A 7,870-nucleotide genomic window follows, 5' to 3' on the forward strand; every position below is an offset into this window, starting at 1 on the left:
CCCCTTGCTAGTCTTGAGAAAAAACAAGAAAAGCTAGATGATTGAGATTCAGACGCACATGTGTGATTCCAATCAAAACAATCCAAAGAAAAAACATAATAATCCATCTTTATTTATTTAATGGGAAAGTAGTGGCTATACCCACATTCGCTGCACCCCTGCTGCACCCCCTTATCCATAGCGTACATTTACCGTGAGATTCGTAGTGCGGGCCGGACTGTTTGAAGGCGTGTCAGGTGATTAGCAGTAGCACAGTTATAGTAGGCCTGCACACAGTATGGGACCGATCACATGCGTGCTCAATCTCTCACACACACTCTTTCCTCACGCCCTCTCTCTCTCTCAAGCTCTCTGGGCCCCTCCCGATGCTCCATCTTGTACAGGTGCTAAGCCTTCCACATAGGCAAAAAAATATGATGTGGCAAGTTATTTAAGAGGAGAAAGATGAGTGTGGTGACCCCACGAAGAAACAACAGCATGAAGAGCTTTAGTTAAGCGTGTGAACCTAGAAAAAACATTTAAAGGAAGGAAGCCCACCAATACATGAAGAGCTTTAGTTGCTAAATCATTAAATGAAGCAAGCTTAGCAACCATAAGGTAAGAACCTATGCATTGAGGAGTATAGTTGCTAAGTTATTTAATGTGCTTAGCACCTCATTGGTAGCAGCCTGACATGTTTAAAAAAAGCTCTCTGACATGCACAGCACGCATGCTCACTTTCCCACTCGCATGGTGTGCATGAATGCTCTCACTCTCTTTAAAAATTATCTCGCGAGCTGTCTCAACTCTTGAAAACTACGAAAATCTACAGTTTTCTATCAAAAGCTCTTCCTCTCCCTTTCTATTTGTCAAAGAAAGTCGAACTTTTGGTACTCATATTTAGTAGTAGAATTTTTTAAGAGAGATGTGACGTGAGAAGAGAGAGAGGGAGCTGACAGAGGATCTGTACATACATGTGACAGAAAGTTGGCGTGAGGGGAGAGAGATGTGCATGCATTTGTCAGTTTGTGCAATGAAATCATGCTTGAGACCAGTTTCTAGATTAATTCACCGCTTCTGGGATGTGTTCGATCCAACAGCGTGGTGTGTATGGAAAAGATTCGATCTCCCGAGTTTCATTAACTAGGCCAGAGTGGAAACAATCATAATCTGTTGGGTATATGCTCCCTAAGCTTTCAACCTTGAAGCTATTCAAATGATAGGCGAATGCCATGGCATTCTCTTTACAATCCTCTGATCTACTCAAAAAGAGAATCTCTTTGTATGGGTGGAATCCAAGTATCTCAATGTCAATATATCCAGCAGGAGTGTTTCAACTGTGTCTCCGATATCAGCAAAATCCTTGTTATCGGAGTCCCATTCAAAATTCTCAAGGATTACTGGTTTGTCCTTGATCTCTGGAGGAAATAAGTGAAAGCTAATGTCTTCTAAGATCCACAGTCCATGAACTTGCTGGTCAAATGATTTCACAGGCTTAAGGTTGTAGTCATGCTTCAATATCCACTCTGTCCGATCAGAAAATTCATTCAGGATAAAAACCCAAATGCTACTCTCAAGAAATGAGGCTAAGTACACCCCCTTTTCTGATCTTCCGAGATAAGGGTACATTTGGACCCCCGTTGGTGGTTTAATATAGTGTACTTATCTTCAGACATAGATATCTTGCAAAATCAAACTTTTTGCAGGAAAAATAACGAATGATAATGGCACTCACAAATAGAAAAATATCCAAAGAAAACCATAGTATATATAATCATGTTTGGGATGAGTTTCTAGATTAATTCGCCGTTTCTGGGATTTGTTCGATCCAACAACATGGTGTGTATGGAAAAGATTCGATCTCCCAACTTTCATTAGCTAGGCCGGAGTCGAAACTGTCATAATCTGTTGGGTATATGCTTCCTAAGATTTCAATTTTGAAGCTATTTAAATGATAGGCGAATGCCATGGCATTTTGTTTACAAGTCTCTGATCTACTCAAAAAGAGAATCTCTTTGTATGGGTGAAATCCAAGTATCTCAATGTCAATATACCCAGCAGGACACGCTTCAACTGCGTCTCCTATGTCAGCAAAATCCTCGTTGTCGGAGTCCCATTCAGAATTCTCTTGGATTACTGGTTTCTCGTTGATCTTTTCTGGAGGAAAGAAGTGAAAGTTAATGTCTTCTAAGATCCATGGTCCATGAACTTGCTGGCGAAACGCTCTCAGGGGGTTAAGGTCATAATCATGCTTCAAGGTCCAGTCTGCCCGATCAGAAAATATATTCAGGATAAAAACCCGAATGCTCCTCTCAACAATTGTTGCTAAGTACACACTAGTAGAAAAGCGGGCAATGGTCCAGGCCGGGTCAGCCCATTAGTCCCGGTTCAATCTAGAACCGGGACCAATGGGGGCATTGGACCCGGTTCGTGAGCCCCGGGGACCGGCCGGGCCACGTGGGCCATTGGTCCCGGTTCTGCAGGACCTATTGGTTCCGGTTGATGGGACGAACCGGGACCAATGGGCCTTGCTCCTGGCCCACCACCATTGGTCCCGGTTGGTGGAATGAACCAGGACCAAAGGCTGCCCTTTAGTCCCGGTTCGTGGCACGAACCGGGACCAATTAGTTGCCTATATCTACCCTTCGCCCGTGAGCAGAGCACTCCCAGTGCTCTGTTTTTCGTGGCCGGCGAGGAGAGAGCTTTGTGGTGCTCTATCTCACCTATTATGCACACGAGGTGTTCGACGGAATGCCCGAGCCACACTACTTGAGCTTTCTCCTCTCCAAGCTCGACCTCCAAGCTTCATTTTCCTCAATATTTGTCTAGGTTTAGCGGCCCGTCACGTCCCGTCCCCGTCTTCACCGCCGTCGATCGCCCGCGCCGATCTCGTCGCCGGCACCACCGTGGTGAGCCTCTTGTTCTTATCTTCTTTCTGAAAGGAAAAAAATCTTAATTTTCTTACTTTTATTATTGCATCTTATATAGTGCGATGGTTTTGGTATCCGCCCCGTCGGTCCTCGTCCTGTCTATGATTCAGATGTGGTATATATATTATCTTTTCATAACTATTGGTTCATTTATTGTTTATGACAATTATGCCGACCAACGTGACATAGATTTTATTTATCTAGGAGGTTGTTGAACCGGAAATTCCAACCGACCCTATTGTCGAGAGGTTAAATTTAGTTGAAGAAGAAAACAATTTGTTGAAGGAAAAAATTAGAAAAATTGAGGAGGAGAAGATGATATTGGAGTTGCATGTTGCGGATGTCGTCGATGATCACAAGATCAAGATGGATGCAATGCGCTTGAAGATTAGAAAGATTAGAAAATATGCCATTAATACTGAGGCTTGGTATCATTATGCCGTTGGATCAGTTGTTACATTGTTGCGATTATGATCGCATTTGTTTTCACATTGAAATGTTTTACATAGTTTCAGTGTATGATTTAATTAATTTAGATGCTCTGCAGAGCTTTATGTTGTTAGATGAGAACTATGTATGTACTTTGGTTTTAATGTGATGATGAACTTCTATTAATTTGGTCACTTAATTATCTATTCATGATGTCCTGTAATGATTTTTGACACACTTAATTATATATAATGCACGCAGATGAACCGGCAATGGATGTACGGTTCAAGACACACCTCCGAGTACATTAAGGGCGTGCATGATTTTCTCGAAGTGGCTGAGACAAAGAAGTAGAATGGTTTTATGTGTTGTCCATGCCCTATATGTGGGAATACGAAGTCTTACTCTGACCGAAAAATCCTCCACACCCACCTGCTTTACAAGGATTTCATGCCACACTATAATGTTTGGACGAGACACGGAGAAATAGGGTTATGATGGAAGACGGCGAAGAAGAAGAGTACGATGAAAACTATGTGCCCCCTGAATACGGTGATGCTACTGAAGATCAAGAGGAACCATACGATATGCACGATGATGCTGCAACGGGCGAAGCTGCTGAAAATCAAGAGGAACCAGACTATGTGCCCGATGATGATGATCTCCGCCGGATCATTGTCGATGCAAGGACGCAATGCGAAAGTCAAAAGGAGAAGCTGAAGTTCGATCACATGTTAGAGGACCACAAAAAAGGGTTGTACCCCAATTGCAAAGATGGCAACACAAAGCTCGGTACCGTACTGGAATTGCTGCAGTGGAAGGCTTAGAATGTTGTGCCTGACAAAGGATTTGAGAAGCTACTGAAAATATTGAAGAAGAAGCTTCCAAAGGATAAAGAATTGCCCGACAGTACATACGCAACAAAGAAGGTCGTATGCCCTCTAGGATTGGAGGTGCAGAAGATACATGCATGTCCTAATGACTGCATCCTCTTCCGCATTGCGTACAAGGATCTGAACGCATGCCCGGTATGCGGTGGATTACGGTATAAGATCAGACGAGATGACCCTGGTGATGTTGACGGCGAGCCCCCCAGGAAGAGGGTTCCTGCGAAGGTGATGTGGTATGCTCCTATAATACCACAGTTGAAACGTCTGTTCAGAAACAGAGAGCATGCCAAGTTGATGCGATGGCACAGTGAGGACCGTAAGAAAGACGGGAAGTTGAGAGCACCTGCTGACGGGTCGCAGTGGAGAAAAATCGAGAGATAGTACTGGGATGAGTTTGCAAGTGAGCCAAGGAACGTATAGTTTGCTTTAAGCGCGGATGGCATTAATCCTTTCGGGGAGCAGAGCAGCAATCACAACACCTGGCCCGTGACTCTATGTATGTATAACCTTCCTCCTTGGATGTGCATGAAGCGGAAGTTCATTATGATGCCAGTTCTCATCCAAGGCCCTAAGCAACCCGGCAACGACATTGATGTGTACCTAAGGTCATTAGTTGAAGAACTTTTACAGCTGTGGAATGGAAACGGTGTATATACGTGGGATGAGCACAAACAGGAGGAATTTAACCTAAAGGTGTTGCTGTTCGTGACCATCAACGATTGGCCCGCTCTCAGTAACCTTTCAGGACAGACAAACAAGGGATACCACGCGTGCACACACTGTTTACTTGACACCGATAGTATATACCTGGCAAGCTGCAGGAAGAATGTGTACCTGGGTCATCGTCGATTTCTTCCGACCAACCATCAATGTCGAAAGAAAGGCAAGCATTTCAAAGGCGAGGCAGACCACCGGAAGAAGCCCGCCATGCGTACCGGTGATCACGTACTTGCTATGGCCAATGATTTACACGTAATCTTTGGAAAGGGTCCCGGCGCACTAGCTGTTCCGAGTGACGCTGGGGGACACGCACCCATGTGGAAGAAGAAATCTATATTTTGGGACCTACCCTACTGGAAAGACCTAGATGTCCGCTCTTCGATCGATGTGATGCACGTGACGAAGAACCTTTGCGTGAATCTGCTAGGCTTCTTGGGCGTGTATGGGAAGACAAAAAATACAGCTGAGGCACGAGAGGACCTACAACGTTTGCACGAAAAAGACGGCATGCCTCCAAAGCAGTATGAAGGTCCTGCCAGCTATGCTCTTACCAAAGAAGAGAAGGAAATCTTCTTTGAATACCTGCTTAGTATGAAGGTCCCGACTGGCTTCTCGTCTAATATAAAAGGAATAATAAATATGACAGAGAAAAAGTTTCAGAACCTAAAGTCTTCACAATGACTGCCACGTGATTATGACGCAACTGCTTCCGGTTGCATTGAGGGGGCTTCTACCGGAAAACGTCCGATTAGCCATTGTGAAGCTATGTGCATTCCTCAATGCAATCTCTCAGAAGGTGATTGATCCAGAAATCATACCAAGGCTAAGCAGTGATGTGGTGCAATGTCTTGTCAGTTTCGAGCTGGTGTTCCCACCATCCTTCTTCAATATCATGACGCACGTCCTAGTTCATCTAGTTGACGAGATTGTCATTCTGGGCCCCGTATTTCTACACAATATGTGCCCATTTGAGAGGTTCATGGGAGTCCTAAAGAAATATGTCCGTAACCGCGCTACGCCAGAAGGAAGCATCTCCATGGGCCATCAAACAGAGGATGTCATCGGGTTTTGTGTTGACTTCATTCCTGGCCATAAGAAGATAGGTCTCCCTAAATTGCGGTATGAGGGGAGACTGATTGGAAAAGGCACGCTTAGAAGGGACTCAATAATATGCAGGGACGGATATTCTTGGTCTCAAGCACACTACACAGTTCTACAAAACTCTACCTTAGTGACCCCGTATGTCGATGAACACAAGAACAGTCTGCGCTCCAAACACCCGGAGCAGTGCGACGACTGGATTACATGTGAACACATCAGGACTTTCAGCAGTTGGTTGGAAGCACGTATCAGAGGTGACAACACTGTTTGTGATGAGTTGTACTTGTTGTCCAGGGGACCATCTTTGACTGTATTGATTTGGAAAGGATACGAGATAAATGGGAATACATTTTACACGATTGACCAAGATCAAAAGAGCACCAACCAAAACAGCGGTGTCCGCTTTGATGCAACAACCAAGAGGGGAAAGGACACATATTATGGTTACATAGTGGACATATGGGAACTTGAATATGGAGTAGATTTTAAGGTCCCTTTGTTTAAGTGCAAATGGGTCAATCTATCAGGAGGCGGGGTACAGGTAGACCCACAGTACGGAATAACAACAGTGGATCTGAAAAATCTTGGGTACACTGACGAACCGTTCGTCCTAGCCAATGATGTGGCACAGGTTATCTATGTGAATGACATGTCTACCAGACCGAGAAAAAGAAAAGATAAGGAAGCGAATACATCATAAGATGAGCCAAAGCGCCACATAGTTCTTTCAGGAAAAAGGGACATCGTGGGAGTGGAGGACAAGACAGACATGTCTGAAGATTATGAAAAGTTTCATGAAATTCCTCCCTTCAAAGTCAAGGCTGACCCCAGCATCCTGATAAACGATGAAGATTATCCATGGTTACGGCGCAATAAGCAAATGACACAAGCGAAGAAAAAGTAAAAACTTTCTCCCGCAACTATTATGATGATACCATGCCAACTTTATAACTGACGAGTATGATACCATTGTCCGTTTTGTAAATGCACATGCTATGTGGGTCAATTTATGATACCATGCCAACTTTCCACTTTTTCAGAGTTCATTTGAAATGCTTTAATGTCTTATGGTTCGGCCCTCGTAATAATTAAAAATAGCAACAATAAGTATTTTGTTGTAAGTAGAAACAAAATAAAATAAATAAAGCAAGAAAGAAAAAAAAAGTGTTTTCAAATTTGAAAACTAATGGCACTAAGAGAAAGTTTATAATTTTCCTAAAACTAAAAGCAAAAACAATTAAAAAATAAAGCAAAAAACAAAAGAAAATAAATAATGCAGAAAACAAAAGAAAAAAACTGGAAAAAAATGAAATATAGCAACAATAAATAAAGAAAACAAAAAAACAAAAAAATGCCTCCTACTGGGCCCCCACGGCCTGAATACGACTAGAAACCCTACTATGGGCCAGGATTCAGGCCCGCAGTAGGCCCAGAAGGCCCATCAGGCAAAGCAATAGCAAGTAGGCCCGAAAGCCTGCGGTGGAGAGGAGCTCGAGAGGGGTGCGGCAGTGGGGCTTATAAACCACTGCGCGCCCCTCTTAACTAGCGAGGTGGGACTAAACTTTGGCCCCGAGGCGGGCAGCACAGAGGTTTTTGGTCCCGGTTGGTGGCACCAACCGGGACTAAAGGGGGGGCATTAGTCCCGGTTGGTGCCACCAACCGGGACCAAAGGCCGCCGGTTCCCGCCCTTTGGGCTGCCGAAAAAGAGGCCTTTGGTCCCAGTTGGTGGTCCCGGTTTGTGCCACGAACCGGGACCAATGCTCTTGCTATATATACAACACTTAGCAGTTTTCGCCAAAATCCATCTGTTTCTTCTCGCCC

The sequence above is a fragment of the Triticum dicoccoides genome, chromosome 3B (assembly GCF_002162155.2).
Source record: "Triticum dicoccoides isolate Atlit2015 ecotype Zavitan chromosome 3B, WEW_v2.0, whole genome shotgun sequence".
NCBI classification, from domain to species: domain Eukaryota; kingdom Viridiplantae; phylum Streptophyta; class Magnoliopsida; order Poales; family Poaceae; genus Triticum; species Triticum dicoccoides.